This window comes from Taeniopygia guttata, chromosome 6, assembly GCF_048771995.1.
Source record: "Taeniopygia guttata chromosome 6, bTaeGut7.mat, whole genome shotgun sequence".
Taxonomy (NCBI): Eukaryota; Metazoa; Chordata; class Aves; order Passeriformes; family Estrildidae; genus Taeniopygia; species Taeniopygia guttata.
The window spans coordinates 15,536,553-15,562,118 of record NC_133031.1 but is presented as its reverse complement, the minus strand read 5'-3'; the positions used below and the strand labels follow the sequence as shown (position 1 = coordinate 15,562,118).

Below are 25,566 nucleotides of genomic sequence, written 5' to 3'. Positions count from 1 at the left end.
TTTTCATTGCTGAATGAAAAACACAGGCAAAACTCTTTAATTACCACTAACAGTGTGTTAAAGTATTTATATGGCATACAGTGTTTAGTTTCTATTAATACAGGCTGAGAATGTGAGGAAGAAATATGTGATAGTGACAGGATTTTTAATGGTACCTCACCTTAAATGCATTTTAAAATATGTAAATCAATAAAAAAATTATTTGTAATAGCAGACTAAGAGTGCTGGTTAGCCTTACTGCTGAATGAAATGTATGCTACAAGCCCTATTACCATACATCGTGGGAGCTGTAGTTAGGATTAATCTGTCAAAAGGGATGGTTTAGTGTTGATGAATATGACATGTGACCATTAATGATGTTGATTTTATCTCCTGAGATTAGCATGATTTACTTCGGATGGATAATAATGTCATTTGCTTGATGCAGTAGATCTGTTTACGAGCTGATTAAATTGTAAGGCCTTGCTTCATTTCATGCTATTTGGTTTACAGCTTCATTACTGCAATCACAAAAGCTGTGGAAATGTCCCACATCCCATGTCACAATAAATCATTGTTTAAGATTGCAGCTATGTATTTTAGCATTTCAGTTTTGCATGGACCATGCATTCCTTAACAAATATGTGATTGGGAATACATTAACAAGATATTCTGGAGCATACTGCTGCAGAAATGTAGAAAATAAGCCTGAATCTTTTAATTGAGATTAAGGAAGCACTTGAGTAATTAGCTGTAACAAATTACCTTATTATTTAGACAGTGAAGTAAACGTTTTTGTTGCAAGGATGATTATCATAAATCTGCAGAAAAGTGACAGTCAAACAACCATAAAGGAAACTTGTAAGCAAACTACATTTTCTGCCTATTACCTTTTAAATTTAAATAAAATTTATCAGAGACATACTCCAAAAAGAATGTATTTCTTGTTCAGGGATAGTATATGTTACAAGATATACCATCTGTAATTACTGCACTGGGAAGAATATATGCATGTAAATCACAAAGGGGAAAAAAAGAATCTGTTAATTATAATGGCAAATGCTAATGTTGCCATAGTTAAGGCTGTGTCAACGTTTTCATTATAAACCCAATAATAAAGGAAAGAAGGCGAGAGGGAGGGTGGTAATCAGCCATCAGAGATTGCTGTGTGCTAAAATTTTGTATACAAAATGGCACACTCATGCCATGTAAATCAGATGTATTGGAAAGACCATGCTCACAGTCTCAGTGAGTGGAAGACTAGGGCCAAACTCTCAGCTTAGGAGCAAGGGTCACTTTGTTGCAATAATTTTTTCACATTTCACATTAAATGATATTGCTATTTTTATTGTACATATTAAAAAAAAATGTTGCATTTATCAGCCAAATGGGACCTTTTAGAGCTTGTGGCTTACCACTAGCTGAATTTGATAACTGTAGTTGATTAAGTCTTGGTTCATGTGTGCAATTTTAATTAAAGCTTTTATATTTCTTTTGAAGAGCATGCTTAAATAATTAGCTTAAGTTGGGTATTTTATTGTGATAGAATGGAATTTCTTTTCATTCTTTTTATTCCCTTTTTTTAAAAAATCCCCCTAAGTTGTTTCTCAGTGGAGTTCATGCAAACATGTCAAGTTTGCTTACATGTGAGTTCTGCTGGGTTATAATATGGTCAAATGTGATTGTGAACTTTATAGCAGATCTGTGAGCCTTTTTCCCTTAGCAAAACTCCCCTCTCACCTCGCAGTATTTCAGCTGGCAGATAAAGAAGTGGGAACCTCAAGAGGAACTGTACTCATGTATATACATACATATATACAGGCCTAGCGTGCACAAGGATTTCCAAATGAGTTGTAGCAATGACCAAAGTCAAATGTTTTTACAAATGATTAATGGCTCGGCTTTTCTGACTGGCCAATGTCGTGTCATTTGAAGCCAGGCCTTTTTTCTCATTTGTTTTCAATGGCTGGTGCATGAAGCACTTTGGAAAGGAGACTCTTTCAGAAGAGTTGCTGCTTTGGATTTGGAAGGAGGGAACAACTCTAATGCTTGCAACTCAGTTCTATTTGGTTCTGTTTGGGGACAGATATACTGAATTGATTTAGACATTGTGGCTGCTGGGCATAGATCTTCCACCCCTGACTTTTTGCAGAACCAGTCCCTGTTGACATTTGTAAAATTAATGAAAATGTTTCACATGTTGAAGTGTTGATTTTTCCAGCAACGTTTAACTAATCAAATTAAAACAGTGATAAACATTTTCTCCTGTTTTCTAAGTAGCTCTAGACCTGAGTTGATGAAAACATATCCTTGAAAACAGAGGGATGTGTATGTCTTTTGTTTTGTTTACTTTTTTTTTTCCCCCCACAAAAAAAAATAATTTAATTGCTGTGACAAAAAGAAAAGGCAAAAAGAGGAAACCATGCTTTGAATCTTCATTGCTTCAGGAAAAATTTGATAATGTATTGCATCCTTGCTTAAGTGGCTGATATGTTTTTACTGCAGTTTCACAGTTTTATATTTTATAACTATGAAATTAAACTAAACAAAGGCTCCCTCTCGATGAGCTGCACCTTTTGAAAACAATTTGGTTTCTAGCCAAAATGGAAATGCAAGGGCAGAATTTTTCAGGGTAGACATTCTTTCCCTGCTATTCCTGTTGAAACAAAAAGAAAAATGCCCTTGAAAATCTCAACTGCTGGCTTCACTAAAAATATATAATTTTACCACTGACCTGTCAGGGATGGTTAATTTAGTATAATTTATGCAGAGAAGAAAATCCCTTGCTAGTGCTACGAGGTGGAGAGGCTATCAGCCAGGTTGTGATAGTAGTTTTGTGGAAAAGGACACCTTTAACCTGCTGAAGTCATCTCCTTGAACTTTAGCAGCCACTGTTTATATTAGCTTGGGAAAAAGTACAAAGGACATGTAATTTCTCAGTTCCCACATAAGCTGTCCCCAGTCTGCCTTTTGCCATTCCTTAAACTCTGTGATGTTTAGGGAATCTATTTAAATAAAAATAATGAATCCTGGTTGATGCTTTGAGGTTGTTTTTCTGAAAATGGTGGCAACTGCAGATCATGTCTATGTCTACCTTACTGATAAAGCTGCTAGCGTGGTATGAGGGAAGAGACTGTTTGATCTCTGTGACTGAACCCTGAATGAACAATTTATACATTCAGAAAGTTGATGGCTGCTGGAAGATGATTCATCAATCTTCTCTGCAGGTGCCTTCAAGTATAACAATTATTGAACTTGGACAGAAAAAAAAAGTAAAAGATGGGTTTAAAATTATTCAGATGGATGCAATTAAGGAACAGAAGTTGATTCTCTCAGTGTATAGAGGAAAACCTGTGCAATATTTTGCCACTGGAGAATTGGTTTTGCTGCAGGTTTGTTCACTGTTAAAGGAAGCAAACTAACCTGAAAATAATTTTTTTTTTTAAAAATTTGGTAGAAGGGTTCTGGGTAGCTTTAGGCCAACACTCCAGACTGGTGTTGAAACTCATGTAGGAGAATACATTATTCCTCTGGCTTTAATTCTTATCTATATAGAATATTCTTAAAGCTCAGGCAAGGTCTGCAGATGCACTCACTGCATTTGAATATCTAAATTGTATATTCAAGGTCATCTGCAAAGCTGGGGCTCTTGGGTACCAAGAAAACTGGTGTTTTGGAAGCCAGCACTGCTGCTGAGGACTTCATTGGACGGCAGAATTTCAGTTGAAAACTGTGTCCAGTGATGTGCTAGCAATTTTCTGTTTGAACACTAATTCTAAAAGGGATAATTTCCCAGATTTATACCAAATTTAGGACAATAAGAGAAAGCACTGAATTTTCCTTCAGCAAACAATTTATGTTCACAAAAAAGCTTATTGATGTCAGCACAGTTGTGCAGGCATGTAGAGGGTGCACATTTTCTTTGAAAGATTCCTAGGAACTGGCAATTCCTAAATCTGTGGCTGTTCTAGAAGGCATCCAAATGGCTGCTGAGAAGGGTGAAAGTCACAAGCAAGGAAAATCTACAAGGCAGTGTGTATGCACATGCTTGCATTATGACCGTGGTCAGCCTCACTGTAATATTTAGTGTCTGCTCAATGGCGCTTAGAGTGTTGAGTTCTGAATAACTTTAGGAATCAGAACCATGGGTTTTCTGAAGAAATATAAATTCCTAAAAGATATCTTGTTAGATTTCAGGATGAGCAAAATCTCTGTGATGATGCAGTCTGATATTCTTTATTACTGGGGCCACAGAATTTCATTGAGAAGCACCTGCAATAAGTGTAGCTGTGTCTGATTGAGCTAGCTAAAGAATATGAAGAGAAATTTGGGTAGATAATTTGTTATTTTCTCCCTTCATAGAGTTCAAAAATAGGTTTTGCAAAAAAGCAATTGTGCCTCCTTCAATTATTGAGCCTGCTGTAGTCAAGCCTTTTAATGAACAAATTTTGTAGAATTTAGGGTCTCTGAAGTGCAAAGCCACAACAGAGTGTGGCTCTTAATGTGCCATATGAGCATTATGTTGCTGGCTTTCTCTGTCAAAGCTGGCATGTATCAGAATGCAATAAAAGAAAAACTATTTCATTCAAAATTAAATGGCCACATCCAATTAAAGAAAAGACTGAAGTCTGAAACCGTAAAATCCATTGAAAGTTCCTTTCTGTTTTAGAGGAAATGTACCAATTGCTAATGGAAGTGTTACTCTAAACGATTGGCTACTAGTTAACTATTATGTGTTCTAGCAGGATTTGTGGTTGGATTTTTTTTTTTTTTGTCGTTCCTCCTCCTCAGAAGATTTGGGGGAAAGAACAGAAAAGTATTGAAAAGATTTCCTTATTCTTTTATCTTTTGAATCAGTGTCATACTAACAAAAAGATGTTTTGAAGTCTTTAACCATTAATTGACTAACTGGTTTTCTTTAGACATAAAACTTGTCAAGGCCTTGATTGTTGTGAATCCATGGTGATAGATTCTGGCTGACTGCCTAAGTACAAGGTCTCTGAACACTAGGATAACACTTTCTGAAACAGTTGGGGCTTATCCCCCATAATGCCATTTAAACAAACTTAATTGACTAAAACTTTCACTTTTGTGCATTCTGTATGAGGTACCATTTGCAAGAAGAGGCCTTTTAGGAATAGAACCTAAGTGACAAAATCTGACCTGTACCTAGCCTTAGATTTCTCAGTTCTTGTTTACTTACACAAAATAAGCCGATATGAACTGCCTTAAAAATCCACTATAAGCAGAAAGTCTCTTGCATACCATAATTTTTCACAAGTGAATAACCTTAGAATGAGTCCAAATTGAAACTCTATGAACAGAATAAAATTCACATGCTTCTGCAGGAGGACCTGCTCATTGTCTTCAGATAAGTGCCTATACATGTCAGTCAGTAGGTTTGTTCTATATGAAATGAATAATAAGTCTTAGACAAAGCTAAGACTTGCCTTTTTTTTTCTCAGTTGTTGTTGTAGTGAAACTTTAGTAAATAGATGACCCTAAAATTTTTTAAATTTTGAGTTCTAGGCATAGGCTGAATTATAAATCTGTCTTTATAGTAACTTGGGTTTGAATGCAAGCAGTAAGTCAGGTTTAAATAATATACAGGAATGATAAAACTCTTAATACCTTTTTCAGGGAACATGACAATTCTGGGATAACTCTTTTCTCTCTGGGAAGTCTTCAAACATCATAAGGTAAAACTTAGCATCTCTAAAGAATTTTGAATGGTTCACATGACATGAGTTTTGTGACAGTTCTCTACTCTGTAGTTGTCAGGGCCCTCACAACTCAAAAACTTCACCTGTGGTCTCCCCCAACCTCTGTCCACAGGTTCTGGAGCTTCCTTAGTCCCTGCCTGAGTAAAACCATGGTCATGGGCCCCACTGATTCTGAACCTGACCCATGGGCTGATGGCTTTGACCTCACTTTTACCACAAACCTGCTCCGAGGTCATGATTCCAGCTGCACTCACTGGGTCTGATCCTGACGTGCAGATAGACTTCCAGCTTCACCTTGGATTTACCTCATCACCACAAACTCCTCTAATTGTCTGAGCTCTTGGTTGAATATCAGCTGCTGTCAATGGTCCTGCCTTGCTTCCTCACGGGGACAGCCAGGACCTGACCTGGTGACACTGCCCTTGGCTCCCTGTTCCCTGGGAGAGCAGCTGCCCTTGCTGCTTCCTGACAGTATTGCAAGTTTTTATCTTATCAAAACAATATTGCAGAGCAGAACCAGATGCCAGTCTTTACCCTGCAGTAGCCATAAGGTGATTTCCAGTGTCGTTGGTGATTTTTGGGGGGAAGGGGGGAATATCACTAAGAAGCCCATCCAGTGAAAGGAGTTCCTGTTAACAGTGCACTTGTTTCATGAGCAGAGGATTTATCTCAATTATTTTCCTAGAATAGCCACAGAGTTTTAACACAAACATCCCATTTGCTTTTAATGTGTCTTTGAAAAAATACTCCCAGCAAAGAGGATTTTATGCTGAGCAGCTCTGTTATGAGCTAAAAATCACATGGCTGAGTTGGGACTTGGCCTTAACAGGCCATTTCAGTTCTAAGTCTAGCTGCAACCTGGAATTGAATGGAAGAGTAATTTTTCCTCTTAAACTGAGGTACTGCAAACCCAAGTCAAGCAGACCCTGTACAATCCACGTGCCAGTTGTTCCTTATAAGAGAATGCAACTATTATTAGAGTTTAGATCTTTCTGATTTAAAGCATTTTTAATATACTTTTTTCTTAACTGACCTTGGTTTTGCTAACCAAAACACACAAAAAAAATGCCCATCCTCAAGTGTCAATTTTATTTGAAGACAATTTTTAATGAAAAGCTATTGTTCCAGTTTTCAATTAATAGAAGTGTTCTGAAGTAATTTTTTTCCTTAAATGTTTATATTTATGTTGATATATAAAATTACATTTTTGCTATGCAGAATTTGGTTTTCTTGACTTCTGCACTTAAGTAAGGACTTTGCTTCTAGAAGGCAAACATTGGTGATGTGGCAGTGGTTTGTGAAGCAGCTATAAATGTGATATATCCAGTAACGGAGAATGCTTTTAAGGTATCTGAAATAATAACTCTGAGACTGTGCCAGCTTTGTTAATTCCATTATCTCACTCAATAATACTTGTATATGTGATATCTGAAATGTATTATTTAATTGTTATGCAGGTCTTCTTTGCTTGCAAAGACACTGAAAACTTTTCAACATGAAGGTGTAGTGTCCTTAGGCCAACTCTTTAATTTATCAGGACAAGATTATGAGATTACTCTCTGAATAACAGTGTATTTTATCACTGTTTTACAGAATCAAGTCTACTGTGAGCTTACGGCACAAAGCTTAACAACACAGTTGCAGAACAGTAAAAGAAAATGTTTTTGAAGGAAAAGTGTTGCTGCCAATAATGCTAGGATGCTGAAATGTACAGTGATTTGTATTTTGATATGCTGCATCCATACAGCTGAAAATTGGATGCAGACTCAAAGCTACTACTAAGAAAATGTTCAGTACTGGCAAAAAGAAAGCATCTGGCGCCACTGAAAAAAGGATGTGTAGTCCTTGTAGGGCTCTGTGCCCTATCTTCACAATGAGGTGGTAACTAGTAGGAAGGAATAAAAAGCGAATGTATTGTGCTCTTGTAGAGTACTGTTTATTTACTGGGGTTTTTTTCCTAACGTTATAAAATAGTTTGGCTATTATGTAAGTTTTTTGGTATGACTTCATGACTCTTCCTTTTCCCCCATGAACTTGCACCTTAAAATATTTTAAAATTATATCAATTTATTAATAATAAAGATGTGTTAAAATACCAAATACTGTAATGTAAAACATTACAAGAATCCCTTCTGCCAGTAGTAAACAACAAAGTTGAAAGGTATGTGTTAAAGGAACATTAATAACCAGCAACACAGTCTCACTAGTAGAGGTACTGGAGAGTTGAGTGGTTGCATGGGAATTAGTCAGAAGCAGGAACAGCTGTTTGTTTGCTGCACAAGTTCATGGACTTGTTCCTCATCTGTCAGTCACTGCAGGGCTGTGAGTGTGAAGCACTACCCACAGGTACCCAGAGATGTTAGAGCAGGGTTCAGGCACGCGAGTTAGTAGGGCAGTAAGGTAATCCGCTTCCTGCCATCAGTTCTGCCCAGTCATTTCTGGCTCAGCATCAGAGAAAAGGGCTGCAATTTCATCCCTGTTTCCTCACTTCTCTCTTTCTCTTTTATAGTTCTCAGTTTTTCAATTAATGAGAAGTACTGGTTCAATCTGCGCCACAAATCTTTAGGCACTTCTTACCATAGGTCAAAAATGTCCCTGTTATTTCCCCATCTGCTCTACAGTAATCTGGGTGCTTGTCTCAGACCTACCTAACATAAAAAGCCCCAACAAAGCAAGGAAAGAACAAGGAGATTTTTATCCTTGGAAAGACAGAAAAAGTCCTTCTACTACTAAGCAGCTTGCAAGGCCAAAAGTTGATAATTTTATATAATTAATATTTCTTTACTTCATCTGCGATCATTCACTTGTCCAAAAGCTGTTTCAGGCCAGTTTACTCACTCACAGACAGACGAGTAATTATTGTAGATTTAAGACACCTAAACCCAAAATACTGTCAGATGTGACTGTTGCACAAGAGGATCAGACTAAAAACCCGTTACTACTCTTTCAGATTAGCAAAGCCCTGGATGCAGGCTTCCCTCCATCATTCCTAAAATAATGCTAATCCCTATACCTAAGATTTTGCAATTCTGTAGCTGGACAGCACCTATACTGAAAGGATTTTCCATTGCTGCTGTCGTCTCGGCAGATTAGTTATAGGAGGCGACTCCAAGAACAAGCCATGCTTGACCTGCACAAAATCTTCAGATATTTTAACTTTTTCCTCTTTAAAAAAATTCTCAAGCATTAACAATTAGTAGTGGAGAAACATTGTGTTTATATGACATATATGACAAATGACATTGTCTCCATTTTTTCCCTTGTGAAAGGGGAAAGACCAGTGGTGCAAGACACTGAGGAACATCTTAATTTAAAATTTAATTTAACCCACTTTGACACAGCATAGATTATGCCATAAAGATACCACTACTGAAACTACATTTTGCAGTGCAGCCATCTGGGCCCACTTTAACTTTGTGCACTAGGGGTTATGATATAAGAAGTGTGTTGCCAAGGAAGAAGAATGTCTTCCTCCCTCATGAAGTTAAGGTATTTCATATTGTGATAAACCATAAACAATGATTCTGTGAGTGACATTCCAGAAAACCCTCTAATGTATACATCAATTGGTCAAGATTCCATAATTCTGCCTTGGACCATTCCATTTATGTCCTAAAACTCACAATGCTGTTAAAGACTTTTCACTGCAACTTTCATCCTTATTGAGAGGTGAGGAAGAACAATGTAGGATATTCACAGTCCTTTGAACAAAGATAGGAAATAGAAACATTTTAGACCTGCTTCAGTCTCTTCATTATGCAGGATTCAATACTGAAATTTTTTATTCTCTCAAGCTAAAGACTAGTAATTTATTTTATCACATCTTTTGCAGTTTCCTGTACAAACTCCTGCAGACCACAGTGGTGGATGTCCCTCCTGAAATGGCACTTTCTGCTCTATCCACACCAGAAGGCAATTGGAACTCACGTGTGATTCTCCATCCTCCTTGCACTTCATAGAGACATCTGACCAGAGACTGCTGATGCACAGACAGCTGGAGTATTGCTGTCTTATACAGAGAAGGAGTGTGGGAATAAGTAAACAGAAGGGCCAGAAATCCTCACTCTAGGGAAGTGTGGAACTGATACTGGAAGACTGTCAAGTCAGAATATCCCTAAAATGATAGGACATGAGTTCAAGCCATACATAAATCCAGATTTCAGAGGCTTGAGCTCAGGTAAGACTCTGGATTACATGACATTTGTAAGAAAAGGAAATCTACAGTGATTTCATGTATTCAAAACCTTTCCTCAATCAAACTAAGACAAATTAGTTTCAACAGAAGAAAAAAAATATCCTGGAAGTAATAACCAGAATTTTGAATGAAGAAATTTTCAAAAAGTCAAATTTAAGATATTACTTTACTTGAAAACTGTTTCAGGCTGAGGCAGGATCTGAATCTTAATTGTCACAGCCCTACAAAATTATTCTACATATAGGAGCTTATTACATACATAATTACCTTATTCTAGTTTGTATTCTAGAACAAACATATCTGGATGAGACAGTTATTCAGTCAGGATGCTGTTTTTATTCTTGAATAATTCCATGTGCAGTCAAGCTCTCAGTCAAATCACCACAACTCTGTATGTAGATGAATTGTCAGTCTCTCTCTGCTTGCATTTACAGGAAATCTGTATCTCTGTTACTAAATGCAGCTGATGGATCTGAAAATGTCACATTTGTTTGTGGAGTAGGCAGAGATCTTACAAGCTCTCACCCCTATTAGCCTACTACTTGTGTCCTTTGCAGGTGTTATGAAGTGCATATCCTTATTTTGTGTTAAATGTCATTAACAAACTAATGAATGCTATGGAGAGAAGGAAAGTTTTTTCCTCCATTGTTTGCCAAAAAGCAAGAGGTTGTTTTTTTTTGCCGAAAGAATTTTTGAGTGTGATATCAAATTTATATATAAAGTCCAGAAGAAAACGGAGTTTCTTTTCTTTGGGAAGGGGGCGGAAATAAATCTTTGTTCTAGTTAGACTTTGGACCTTTTAACCATAAAGACTTGCTTTTCTTCATGTTATTTTTGTTTGTCACTTATGCTTGCATAATTCTGTCACAAGTACTGTCTCAAAGCCTTAATAAATCATTAATGTCCAAGCCCCAGAACTTCCACTGTTACATTTCTATCGATTATCTCTGTAACTGATTTTAGCTCTGGTTGCTTTTTAGAAAAGTGAAACAGCAAGCTATACATTTCAAGGAAGGGACAAGATTAATGAATGTATACAACTGGGACCTGCTCCTCGTCATGTAAAATATCAGTTGGAACTCTTCATATGTACTTAAAATGGTTCATTTCCTACCTTGTATAATTCTTGTAGCTCCACTTTCATATTCTTTTCTCATACAGGTTTCAACAATTCAAGTAGACACTGAATGGCCTTATCAGCATCTTTTTAATGAGTAAGTGTAGCTTTTAATTCAATTGCACCTATAAGTTGTCATTGTATGGCAACTTTCTAGCCCATAAGAAATGACGTGGTGCTGGTTGTTGAGACATGTTTAATGTGAACTCATCCCAGTGGTATTCTCAGCAGAGAGCAATTCCTAAAAAGCCCATGACGATGGAGCAGCTCTCTTTTTTCCCCCAGTATTTCCCCCAGCAGACTGGAAGGAAGAGATCAGTTCTCCCATCACTTTTTCAGTTTCCGTGCTGTGGGCAGGAGTCTGCATCCTTGTTTAACGTCACAGCAGGCCGTAGATACCAGGCATTACACAAACATTCAGTGATGGCGTTTTTCAGAATCACAAGTCCAGGACCAGCTGGTTTCCTTGTTGGGGAGGTCATTCTAGATTTCCAAAATAGGAGCAGTCAACAGAGTTCCTCATTTTTCAGATATGTTTTTGTTCTTTCAATAAGCGTCACAAGCCCCGAGTCGCTGTCACTCCGGGGATTCTGGAAGGTTCCCTCGTGCCTCCCCTCAGCAGTGAGGGCCCAAAGGCGCGTGAGGCATTGGCCGGAGTTTCTGGGGAAGGGGAGGATGTGCATGTCCCACTCCCACTGGTGGGAGAAAACCCAGCCTGAGGCATCCAGTACCCGGGTGGAGCCGCTGCAGGCATCTCCTGGGATGTACGGGAGATGGGATCTGCCCTCACAGGCATCTGCCCCGGCAGCGGCTCCGTCCCAGGGCGGCCGCCGAGCAGCACTGCCCGGGCGCACTGCGGAACCTGAGCGTGCTGAGTCGCTCACCTGGGGGCGATGAGCCCTCGGCACAGCGCCCCGGGGCAGGCAGGAATGCTGCCGGGAGCTGCGGTGCGGGCAGCCGGCGCTTGGCTTTTGGGAGATGGAAGCGCAGCTCCGCTGTCCTTGGCGAAGGAAGGGCCGTGAGGGGCCCGGGTGCCCGGCCCGGGCTCGCCCTGCGGGAGGGCAGCAGGTCAGTGCCAGCAGGTCAGTGCCCAGCTGAAATCCATTCCTTCTTTTCTCCCCGAGCACTCTGTCATCGCGTTAATTCTTTCGGAGATTTTTCAAGTATGTATCAAGAAAAATCCCTTTACAAATCATTATCTGCTTAAGTCTGCTTCAAATGTTATTCTCTTTTTCTATTGAAAGCAAACATTTTTTTCGTAAATATCTGTTTTCCTTTAAAACAAAGGATCTGAATTTTTATAACGGAGTAGTCTTTAGGTTGTTTGTTATTTGTGTATCTTGCAGTATGGTGTTTCATTTTAAGGAAGAATTCTTTTTGGGAGAATTATTTTGTTCAAAAATTTAAAAGTTGATGTGTTTGACTTAAGATTCTATGGGTTTTGTTGATAACTTGTTTTTCACAGGAAAAAGTAAGTTTTGTCATTATGGCTTTTCCCTTCTGAAGAGAGTTCTGTAACTCTTTTATGTGTAGTGTGGTTGTTTATACATCGTTGTTTTGCAACTTTCTTCTGTTGTTAAATAACAAGCTGGGGCTTCTTAAGTGTGAAAGGGAAAATAGCCTTTATACTATTGGTTACCTCATCATTGGTATTATACAGTTCTTTGTGTCATAAAAGTGTTATTTTTATCATGGTAGATTTAATTCTATCTACCAACTCCTCCATTGTGCAAGGCTTTGGAACAGGGCAGCACTCACTGGGTTACTGAGTCCTCCCCTCCCTATTGCTGCCATCACATTGGATTATTTGTTTTTGAAGTGTGTTGTACTCTATCTTAAGAACCCTTGTGTCGTTTATTCCCACTATTCCCAGAGGATGGCTGTTACAGAATGTGATTGCTTTACAACATTGCTGGTGAGCCATTTGCCATTGGAACTGACTTGGAATAAAGTCAAAAACAATGAGCTACCACCGTACACTTAAAACAAAATTAATGGCCAGCGAAAGTCTAGTTGGACTCATGCTAAAATCCTCTTTTGATTTTTTTTTTCTCTCTCAGCTTCTTAACTAGAAGTTAGACAGCAATCCTGTCCTCTCTCAGCTTTTATTGTAATAGAGTAAATAAATCAAGCTTTTTAAATCTCATTTTATAAAATAAGCTTTCCATTGCCCTTATCTACCTAGCAGTCCTCCTCTACCTGCTCTAAGTCCAGTTAATCTCTCAAATGCCGGTGACTAGATTGAATGCAGTATTTCAGGTGAGCTCTTCCCAGACCTTTACACAACACTATTGCTTTTCCCTGGCTCTATTGGAAGTTGCACTAGCTGCCGTACAGTGGTGATCCACAATCATTGTATTTTAGCAGTCACCCTATTAATATTAAGAAATTGTACCAATTATGCTTTTTTAGCATATAATAGATTTGAGGTTTGTCTTTAAACCAGAGGAAATGTAATGTGTTGTTGTTACTTTCAATAATCCTAGGATATATCTCTTAAATATTTTTACATATTTTCTGTGTATTGTTGCTTTCAACTTGCCATTGTAAATTTTTCTCTATTACTGGAGGGAGAATGAAAAATATCAATGTCAGACATCATATTTCATTCTTATAATAGTCTTTATTTGGCTTATATCAGTTTTGTTTTGTTTAAGTTTGGTAGGGAGTCCTTGTTGCTCTTGTGATCTTAAATTCTAGAATTCTGAGTTGGATTGGAGATCAACTAGACTCCTATAGTCTGGAACCACACTAGATTTGATTTATTTTTGACTTATCTGAATTTTATTCTCTAGTATCATTCCTATCAGTTGTTTTCCTTTTTTATCAGTTGTTTCCCCATGCTCAGTATTGCTCTTCTCATTTAAATGAATACAATCAATTCAAGATTGGAACATGCCTGTATTATCCTTAATCTTTACTGCATTAGTTTTTTTTCATTTATGTAACTGAAAAACTATCTTCATCTATTTTAATATTCTTTGCCAAGCCTAGGACAGTTCCTCTCTTGGCAGTTCTCACTTCGCCCCATGCTTCTCAGTTAAGGGCCAATGAGCACACACAAGTGCTTTTGCCCATGTGTTCTGTCTGTTTCTCTTTTCACATCTAACACTTCTCAGGGTGGTAGTGAATCCAGTTTGGCCTGGAGTACTTTCCTCTGCATTTCTCTTTTCTTTTTACTGTGTTTGGAATGTAGATTCTTGATTATTTAAGCATTCTTTTGTGAAGTATTAGTAAGACTTTGCTCCCTATTCAACCTATTAACTCCTCGGTCCAGCTGATGTAACTACAACAGTTTGCCTTTTTGGAACATAAAGGTTTAGAGATCCACTTACTTATTTCATTCTCCTGTTTAACTTACATCAGTTTTGTCTGACTTGGTTGAGAGCTGATTTCTACAACTGGCTACTTTCTAACATTCTCACTAGTCATCAGTAATATAGATATATCTTGTCACCTCTTATTGCTCTGATGAGGATTTGATTAAGTGTATCGTACCTTGCATCCAAAAAGAACTGGATGTTAGTGCTATGGTTAACATTTACAGTCCATTTTGTCCCTAATTTTGTGGTTATAAGCAAACACCCTCCAGGAAAAGAATAACTGTGTCATGCTGCACACAATGAACCCAGACTTAGGGAATACCAGACTCCAAGGTCATGTTTCCCATGCTTTCCCTTGCTGCAGTGAACCCTGCTAACAGGACCACCAGAGTTAGGCTGGTTTTTTTGGCTTTTTTTTTTTTTTTTTTTTTTTTTAACAAACTTGAGCACCTGTAGTTCAGCTTCTCTGAAAATCAATTTCTGAGCCTATAAAGTGGATTAGTCTCTAGCCAATCTTTAACGTGCTTTTGAGTAGGTATGCACATGTAACCCACTGTTCACTGGGCTATGCATCCCTCTCTGTGGCTGCATCTGGCCAGCAGCGGATATGAGTGTGCTACAGCTGCTTGCTAGGATATTTAACTCGAGGTGTAAAGGTTTGTGAGTCAGCCCTGGAGGTTCCAGGTAATGAGCAAGATGGTGATTATTACACTTCCAGGATTGTATGTGCTTGCATTCCTAAGGACAGCTTGTGATGTGGGTGTGGTGGAGAGGGTAGTTTAATTCTTGGAGGGGGGAACTGTTGTGAGCTTTAGAACAGATAAAAGGAAACTATTACAAAATACATCAAAAGGGACTTCACAGAAATATGCCTGTCCTCATTTTAATGCCTGCAATACAGAAAAACTGGGAAAATGTTGCACAAGTGAGTTTACCATTTAATAGCTGATGAAATAACATGGTTATGCAATAATTGTTTTCAAGATGGGGATGCACAACTAACTGAATTATTCTTCTAGTATTCAGTGTGTAAACTAGTCTGTGTATCTGTGCATACAAAAGCTGAACTAAATACTTATGCAATAATTAATTTTTATTGGTTTAATTCATCCAAGATTATTAGCTGTCAGAACAGATGTAGATATTTTCAGAGGTGCTCGGCATAAACAACCAAACAAACTTGTAGAACCTTTCACAGTCCTCTATTTTCCTTACTAATTCATAGGAATTTGAGGGGGTATTTTTAGTTAAGTTAAAAGTTTTATTCTATTATTTTATTGGGGAAAGACCTGGACAAGATATTTTTTTGTGTAAATAACATACAAGAAATAAAAATTTACATATCTCACCCATCATTGAAATGAAACAATTTCTTGTGTTAAAACATGAGAGATGACTGGTCAGACAGATGTGCTGATTAAACTCCCTGTGCTCTTATTATCTAGACAGGCATCAGTTCCAAGTTGACTGAGTCTGTGATACAATGGCTAAAACCAACTCTTCTCAGTATATGAGTTTAATGCTTTCTTTCTTACCTATTTACATGAATGTACCTTGCATGGCCTCTTCAGATTTTGTCCTCTAAACCATCAGAGAGAGAAAACCAAAATTCCCATTGTTTGCTCCAAAGTGTTACCAGGTCCCTTCCCAAATTGTCATGTATTGTACAACTGTGTTACATATACTTATGTTTGAAATTAGAATTTGTAATCTTTAGGGATTCTTCTGTCACAGGAGAAATCCTGCCTTTCTCGGAATTGCTAGAAAACTTCTACTGATTTCAGGTGGGCTAGAATTTCACATTATATTGTGCACTTAGGGTGTGTGCAAGTTCTAATAGCGTGAATGTATAAATGTAAATTGACACAATCCCATTAACCAGCGAACACAATTAACCATGTGGAACACTGTTTATACAAGTTTAAGTGTTTTAGTGAGAATATTTTCTCCCTTACAGAGTTAGTTTTTTTCATAACCTGTGACCTGGCTTATACAGTTATGATGATTCACAAGTACCTTCTTTAATAGGGATTAAAATATAGTGGTATAGCTATCAGTAGGGGTAGAGTTAAGCAGTATTTTTGCTGACTTTAATTGTATCTACATGTAGGAAATTTTACCATTTTTACTCAGTTACTTTAGAAATAGGTACATTAAAATAGTATTAAAAATGTTAACTGGTCATTGCGGAGGTAAGACCTGCTATAACACTTTCCCGGTTTATTTAACTCTAAAACAAGATGGAGGTACTATGAGTAGCCAGATTTCCCAGAGAATTTCTCAGTACCTGTTTTGTAGATACATCAACAACCATTTGTTTCTCAATCAAATTATACAGTTAAACTAGAAAATTAGTTGCTGCATCTGGTCTAAATTCCTTTCTCAATCTTTTTATAAACCTATTCCTGTATGTAGGATATCTGCTTATGGTCAAGTATAACATTTTACCTTAACTCCATAAAGTCAGCCTGAAGACCTTAATTATAAATGTGATCAGCTCTCATCATAAAATATTTGACACCTCTACTGAAATGTCTTTAGCAGCTGATCCTTCTTAAATAAGTAAATAAAACCAAAACAGAAAAACCCCTACACTTATTTCTACTCATCTGTTTTATCTGGAACACATTCCTTGGGCCTGCTGGTGCAATATATATTTAAGGAAATTGTGATCTTGCAAAAGAAAGGGAATTGGAAGGGGAACTAGGAAAAAAAATCTTATTAATTTTCTCAGACTCATGAGTTCAAGTATTTCATTATGGAAACTGCCTATAAGGCAATTCTTTTTTTCTTCAGAAGTTGATGAAATTAACTTAATCTTCTTGTAAAACTATGTAGGGACAACTAAGATTTTGACTGGGTTTGTTTTGGTCTCCATCAGTGAATTTCTGTGGTAGCCACGAGGCAGTGGTGAGCAGGTTAGTCGGGATGGTCTTCAGTGCCTCCATACAGGTTAGGACAAAGTAACAAAAATACAGGCCAAAGAGGAGAAACACTTATACTTGCACAGCTGGAAACTCTACTACAAGAATGAGTTTTCCTTTGCTCTGTGATCAGTACATGCAGTGAGAAACCTTACATTTTACTAAAGCCTTGTCAAGCAAAGCTTACTGTCACTTAACATGCCATGGTGGTTTCTGTTTCTTTGAAAGATGGTCACTCAAAGGTGCCTATTCCATTAGCTATTAATCTAATAACTACACATTTGGATTTTTTCCTATTCCCCTTGAGTAGAGTAAGAGACTCATCTCTTCTAATTACTATTTAGGGTGAAAAAGTTGTATTGCAAATGTTACCTCTTCTGTATAGAAGGTTTAAAGCTTTTTCTTGGGTGAAGAGAGTGTGTAGGAACATGATTAGATCTGAGCACTGACTGGGACACCCAAGCTCTGGGCTTTGGTAAGCACTGTAACCATAGCCTTGTTAGTTCCTTCTCTTTCTCTCTGGCTCAGTAAACTTTTATGCAAAGTGAAATGCTTTCAAAGGAGCAAATGGAGATTTTTCCCACATTAGACTATCCAGGTGACTGAGGAACCCTAAAAAGAAGTGAGGATTGTGGGTTTGAAATCTTTCAGATTGGGGAATTGATGCATATTCCTCTGCCTCAAGATGAGTACTTCAAGCATGGAGAAAGAATGCAGCAGATGATGGTACTAGTTGATCTTTCCTAGTAGGAAAAATACATCTCCGCAAAGAGAATATTAAGGGCTGTGAATTGTACAAGAGGGGAGAGATTTCCCTGCAACTCTAAGATTGGTGTGCTTGAGAATCCGGGTTGATGCTTACTAACTTCAGTGAAACTGAACCATTACATTGCAGCTGCAGTTTTAGATCTTGTGATGGCTAAAAGGGATCGCTTCCCTTGTACAGAGTGTGAGTCCCTCACACCTGAGCTGTCTGTGCCAGTCCCAGCTGAACCGACCTCTCTAAAGCTGTGGCATGAAGTGGATGAACTGTAGAGGTGGCCTTTTCCAAACAGGACGCTTTGCCGTGAAAAAGCCGAATGGTTTCTCCTAGTCGTGCCGGCAGGGTGCCGAGGTGAAGGCTGCTGGGGCCGGGGCTCGGAGCCGCAGCGCTGCCCCATCGCGTCCCGAGCGGAGGAAGGCGGGGAGACGCTCCGGCCTGTCTCTCGTTCCTCGACTCAAACGGGGGGACCCGCGGAGGTTCCGCAGCAGGTCAGGGGGCTGGCCCGGGCGGGTGGCCCTGAGCCCTGCCCTCCTCGCCCGCCGCCCGCGGGGGTCAGGCGCAGGCAGGGGCCAGCTCCATGGCTTGCTTTCCCTGTCCTCCCCCTCCTCCTCCCATCACAAACAACTGGTGCGTTCACCTTTGCAAAACGTCTTCGTAGGTAGCAGCTTAGGTGACTAAAACGGCTGGGGAGCCAAGGGTAGGGTACAAGCACTGAACCTGTAATACGAAGGGTACGTTCATAATAACCTCATTATGTTGTCCTACCTAAAACAGGCAGTTCTGCATGTCTTCTGTGATCTGTAGCAATTACGTGCCTTTCACTAGACTCTTGCGTGTCTGGGGTACCTGGAGGTGACTCCGCAGCAGCCGCCGCTGGCGGGGCCGCCCCTCGCTGGGGCTGCCGGAGGCGCGCCCGCCGGGGGAGCGGGCGGCGCTGCCCGGGCTGCCTGCGCGCTGCGCGGGACGGGGCGACAGCGCTCTGAGCACCGGCGTCAGCTTTTCACGCTTTTGAATAGTTATCACGGGGCTAGCGTGACAGGTAGAAGAACTAGAAATCAGCTGCTATTAAGTCAGAAATCATTTATCAGTTTAAGGCTGGTTGGGGCCAGTTTTCTTAAGGTGATTGAAGAAAGGGGAGAAGGGTTTGAGAAAGCTGGATGCTGTGCAGTCATTTCTAAATTGGACTTCTAGTTACACATTCAAAATCCTTTCCTAAAAATGACTGCTGTCCACCAAGTAACGCAAAAGACTCGCAGAGCGTTTCCTAGTGTGTTAGATCTCTATCACCCAGTAGCATTTCATGCCTCCCCCCGTTTAAAAACAATGGGGAAAGGTGCTCTTAGGATTCAGACTAATTTTTCAACAGCGATAAAGGGGCTGTTTTCTGTAACAGCGTAGATTATTAGAAACTTGTAATTTGCAGTTCGCATTTGCCATCAAAATCACAGCAGGGGTGTAAAAAAGGGGACTAGATCCTATAGTAAACTCAGTAGTTCGCGGGTTTGGTATGTCGATGGAAAAACCCAACGCTTCAGAGAAAAGTTGCTTGAGTTTAATAAACAGTGACTTCAGAAAGTGCAATAAAATCAATTACTGTTGCAAAAGCATTGGCCAAAAACAAAGTGGCGAAAGGATTTATGGAAATGTAATGGATTTACAAGCATTTATCCTGCGACTTGATAAACAGCAATTGGAAGTCGAGATGGTGAGAATAATTAGTCCCGCAGCCTCAGTGAATATGGACAATTTATTATTATAATTTTATCCTTTCAGTAGTTATTCAAATTTATTTTTTAATTTTGTGAGCTGAAGCGAGGGGGTATTAATCTAAAGTTTGGTTCCCCCTTCCTAAGGGGCTCGGTTTCTTCTAGCATTTTCCCTCTTCACAAAGCAAACCGTGATCTGTCATTTGCCAGGGCTTCTTCATACAGAGGGCTCATTCTTAGGTTTTCTGCATGTATTTTAAGGACTATTATCGTTGGCCTTAGTAAATAATGTCACCCAGCGGAGGAAGGATCAACTGTTTGTCTCCCTCTACGCCAGGGTTTTCTCTCACATTTGATTTTCAGATGCCTTTTCATACAAACTTTCGAAGTGCGGCACTTGAGAAGGCTAGCAGCGAAAACTTTTCTGCTTGCTTCAAGAGTTCGTAGCTCTATTATTATAGTAGAAAAGAGACATCCAGCATGGAGTAGAAATTACGATTTCGAAAAGTCAGAATTTATTACAGTTAAACTGTGATAAGATCCCATCTGTTATGAACACATGTAGCACCAATTGTTTTTCATACAACTGCAATTTATTTACCCTTCAGTGCGAATGAGATTACAAGCGCGATTAAAAAAAAAACCAACAACAACAACAACAAAACCAAACCCAAACCAAACCACCATGATTTTTGGTTTTGTTTTTGAGGGATTTTTTGGTTTGGTTCTTTTTTGGGGGGAGGTTTTAGGCCCGGCCTATCTGTTTGATCTGGGCAGGCCGTTTGTGCTGCCTGCGGCCCCCGGAGCTGCGGGGCGGCTCCCGGTGCCCTCACGGGGCGTCCCTCGGGTCCCGCCGGGCCCGGCTCCGGCCGCGCTGCGCTGCGCTCCGCGGGGGCCGCGGCGCCGCCTGGCGGCCGGCAGCGGCACCGGCCCGCGGCCCGCGCACACAAAGGGGAGCCGCTCCTCGCTCTTCCTCCCGGGAGCCGCTCCTCGCTCTTCCTCCCCGGGAGCCGCTCCTCGCTCTTTCTTCCTCCCGGGAGCCGCTCCTCGCTCTTCCTCCCCGGGAGCCGCTCCTCGCTCTTTCATTCTCCCGGGAGCCGCTCCTCGCTCTCCCTCCCCGGGAGCAGCCCCTCTTCCGCCGGGCAGCTGCGCGTAACGTGCCCGCCCGGGCCTCCGCGTAAAGCGTGCCCGCTCTGGCCTGCGCCTCAGGAGAGCAGTAACGTTTGTTATTAACTGGAACGTGAACCTGAAACGATGGAGGGGGAGGGGAGATATTTTTGTGCTTCCTTTGGTCGTGGTAGTTTGGGAACGAGGAATGTGCCTGCTCGTCTTCTTGTCCCATCCCACAGAAGTGGTTTGGATCGAGTAGCACGCGCTTCACAAAATAAGGCAGGAAAGATGAACCACTTTCACACACACACACACACACACACACACACACACACACACACACACACACACACACGCAAAATCCCACACGTTTTTACCGTGATAGCCTAAGAGCGGTAATCTAATTTTGTTCTCTTTCAAACAGTTTCAAGGCATATATGTGTGTGTGTGTGTGTGTATATGTGTATATATATCCTCCAGGTTTCAGTGGGCGTCCTTCTGCTGCTCTGTTATCATTATTTCTTGCCTTGATGTGACGTTGAAGACAGATGACAGCATTGTCAGGTTGTCTTTAATTCATTTGAAGATTAAAAAAAAAATACACAAGGCTTCTTACACAATATTCAAAGCCTGAACGGATTCACTTCTTTTTTTTTTTTCTTTTTTTTTTTTTTTCCACGTAGGGGACGTGGGGCTGGGAACGGGGGCGGTTAGTTGATGAATTTCAGACATCAAGAGAGAACAAAGTCTGTGCATCGCTGTGCGTGCACACACGCACAGAGCAAGCAGTCGGAGGTGAGATTTTTGCAACAGCAGCACCTGGTTGATGTTGATGGAGAAATATCCAGCATTAGGACAGTCTTTTCGCATTTGTGCACAAGCTCAAATGTATAATCTGCTCAAATTTCAACCACGTCTCTGCTGCCAAAGCATTCCGCCTCCGAAGAGGTGAGAGCATACAGACTCACAGTCCGTCTTTTTTCTTCTGACACCTCTGTGCTTCATCGCAAAAATTTTACCTTAAAAAAAGAAAAGGTAGTCTGCCCCGAATTTTCCAGGAGTGAGCTGAGAAAGAGATTTAGCAGGGATTAGACACCTCTGATCAGAACTCGTTGCTTGCCTGCCTCAGGTCTGTTCATGAAGCAGTGATAGCTGTGCTTCATGGTGCAGAAAGAATCAGGGGTGGTGGGGTGTCTCAACGCCGCGTTACAAATGTCCAAAATTATACCCAAAAATATGTATAAAAAGGAAACTTGATGCTGGTAGCTCCAGCGATTTTCCACTTCAGAATCGTTCCCTAAAAATAAAAAAAAGAAAAAAAAAAAAAGAAAGAAAAACCAAAAACCAACCGAACAAAAAACCCAAAAAACAACAAAACGCGAAAAATAAAAAAAAAAAAAGCAACAAAAAACGACCACCGAAAAACCCTAAATTGTGGTCTACTGAAAGCCTGTAATGAGAGCTAACAACTTTAAAGCAGCATTGCTCTCCATCTTTTCTAAGTATGAAAGAATGAAGTTTGATCAATGTTTTTACAGAATAGGAATGCACATATACTTTTGTTTTGGAAAGTTTGGATCTTTCGGGATTCCCTTTGCCTGAGTGATTTCGACTGTAGGTGTGGGTAGATAATTACTAACCTCGGATTAGAGAGGGAAGGGGCAGCCCCAGCCACAGCACTGCGTGTACCTTGCTGGCTGCGCTGAGGGTGGCTCAAAAGGTGGTGAATGGACAGTGGGTGACTTTCCGGTCTTAGCAAATGGAATCTCTTATCACTGAGGAAAATCTTCCCGTAATAAAGGCATCCATGTATTTTAGTCGTAGCATACATTTTGCATTCTAAAACCACACAAGCATATGTATATGCGTGTGTTTAGTGTGGGCTTGTGCACATAAGCCAAGATACATACGCCCATCTAGGCTCAGATATTTTACAGAGATTCCTTTGCTGTCTGTGGAGTCTGGTGTTTTATTGTTTCATAAAACTACCTTAATTACATTTCCTCATAGATAAGATAAACAGGACCCTTCTTTTCTAACCGTTGCTTATCAGAAGTTTTTTGTCAAAGTGGCATCCAAAGTGAGCTTTTGAGAGTGTATGGAAACGCATTAATTTTTATTTTGGTTCTTCAGTTGCACTTAGCATCTGACAAGAGTTGATTTAAATATTACATGATTCTATCTTTAATGTTCAAAAAAGATTTGTGAGAAAGACAAAACTGTTTAATTTAAACTAATGTATGCCTGACTCTGGTCAGATTGATCACAGTTTCGGGTTTTGATGGGTTTTGCCCTTCTGTTGCTTGTCCTCTCAAGCTGGTTTTTCACTGTGAAATTATTTTAGTTCGGTGGCATGGACCAGCGGCTGCTGTCAAATCCACAACCCATCCAGTTAGTAAGAACGGGGGGGGTGGTGGGGGTGGTGGTGAGGAATAACAAATGTAGTCCTTTTACCTAAAAACATTAATGTCCATAAGTCAATCTCTGTTAGAAAAAGAGGCGAATTTAATAGATTAATATCAAAATCCTAGGTGGCACTTGCCAGGTCATATACTTAACAAGGCTGGAAGAGAGACCTACTTATCACCACTCTACATATAAAATAAGGTGTTTTAATTTTTCTTTAACCTCGGGGACAGTGTCTGAGCAAAACAGTAATAATAGCATTAAGTGTTCATTTCACCACTTGCATCAGCAATCTTTGCGTGTAACCTTTCAGAGCTGAAATCCCCAAAACTGCAGTTAAGGTTCCAGGACACAAATGCTCCCTCGATTTTTTTAAATCGCCCTGCAACACCTGATGGGCGGTGGGATTTGGCTAGCGAAGTCTGAGCTGCAGCTGTTCGAGATCCGTAATTGTAAAACACACGAACAGGAGAGGAACGTGGCAATGGTGGTGTTTTAATCGCGGCAAAACTGTAATTGTTGCTTGCACACCCAGATGGAGCCTGAAATGTAATTTTCCTCAAATTAAGAGTAGTTAAAATAGCAAAGCGGGGAAGACAGTCTGGCTGGGCTGCAGGAGAAAGCGGGGGGCATGCGGCATAGAGAGAGGACTGCGAGCTTGTTCAGCCTTTCTCGGGCTCGCCAGATGAATCCTCCTCCACCATCTCCCCCGACCCGAGAAGCCCTTCTTTCAATTACTTTCTGTGTTTGTATCCGCTTCTTATTTTATAACTAAAGTTTACTTGGCGCAGTTAACAGCAGTGCCCTCTCCTCCCTTTCTCTAACTCATCGGTTCAGAACGAGAGCTCGTTTTACATTTCCTAAAGCAGAGATACGCAAAGGTCCCTTTCCCATTGAAGGCGGGTGGGGGGGAACACATTTGGTTAAACCGCAAAGCGTTTCCCGCGCCGCTTTCGGACAGCGTCCCGACAGAGCCGCGGCGCGGCCCAGCACCGGCCAGCACCGGCCTCCCGCGTGTGTCCCGGGCCCCGCCGCGGGCCCGGCCCCGAGAGCCGTGCCGGGACGGCCGGGCGGCCGCTGGAGCTTCAGTAGATTGCTGCTTTTCTCGCCTTTGCACATTAACGCTAACTTCCACTAATTATCTGGAGTAAATGTATTAGACTAATTAGCATCTGGGCACCACGGGAAACTCTGAACAGTAATTATATTGTGGGGAGAATCCAGAACGAGGGAGAAACCCCAGTGATTTGTCAAGCAAAGTCGCCGCTCGCAGCTTCGCCCCCCGCCAGTGCGTCGCGCTGGGGCCGGGCGGGAGGAGCGGGGCCGAGCGAGGGGCAGCAGGTACCCGGCTCCGCCCGCGCCGCTGCTGCGAGCGCGGGACAGAGCCCGGCGCGGGCATTGCTTCTACGGACTCGGGTATCGCTTTCCGACTGTCTCGGCGGCAACGCTTTGTTCCGCAGTTTGGGTAGCTGCTCCGGCTGCCCCGCGGCAGCCCCCGCTCCTACCTGAACGCAGGACGACGAGCCGGAGCTGGGCGGCGGCCCTTGGGCGCTAGGAGGAAACCCGGGCTGGGGAGGCAGAGACGCGGTGCAGGCAGGGGCAGCCCCTCTCGGGATCACGTCAAGTTTGGCACTGCACTTCAGTAAAGAGCAAACTCGGCCCAAATAACGGATGGCTTCTTGTTTTTCCTGTCCCTTCCTTTTTAAAAGAAAATGAGTTTTCAGAGCTGTCCGATTTTTTTTTTTTTTTTTTTACGTGACGGTCTTTTGTGCTGCGGTGCGAACTGAAGAGAGAAATTGAAAATAACTGGATGAGCTCAAACAGCACTTCCCTAATTACTTCTGAACTTCTCATTTAGAAAGAGATGAATAGGTATGCATTACATTGTTAAAAAAAAAAAAAGCTTTCGATAATCATTTTACACATTTACAGAACAGTCTTGCCTTCCCCGTTTCTTTCTAAAAAAAGAACGAAGTCTTCTAGTTGAAAACTAGTTTTAAAAACCAGATATTTCACAGTAAAAACATTTAAAATATAAGTTTACCTTCTTTAAAGACAGGGAAAGAGATTTAAGCAATTCTCTGTTTCCCTATTTTGTGCCAGAAAATTCTACTGACGAGGAAAAAAAACCAACTGTGTCTGATTATTTTTTAAGAGAGCCCTGGGGTAACAATAAAAAAAACTTTGGTTGGTTTTTTTTTAGATTTTTAATTAAAATTGAATAAACGCTTAAGGAGAAATTAGCAGTCACCTCCATCCAAGACCTACTCGGGTTTTATAACAGAATCAAAGCGTATTAAAAAAAAAAAAAAGTAAAACC

General features: G+C 40.6%; 1 long non-coding RNA gene across 4 annotated transcripts in view; it reads left to right on the top strand.

The window, feature by feature from the left end:
• The window catches only part of LOC115495769 (uncharacterized), a 113,918-nt gene extending 103,104 nt beyond the window's left edge, over positions 1 to 10,814 (top strand). For 3 of the 4 annotated variants that reach the window (XR_012056696.1, XR_012056694.1, XR_012056695.1), the window contains 2 exons: positions 5,620 to 5,678; positions 9,535 to 10,814. This is a non-coding gene — a long non-coding RNA (uncharacterized lncRNA). The remainder of the gene's footprint in view (positions 1 to 5,619; positions 5,679 to 9,534) is intronic. The other variant, XR_012056697.1, reaches the window with a different exon arrangement.
• The last annotated feature ends 14,752 nt before the right edge of the window (positions 10,815 to 25,566 follow it).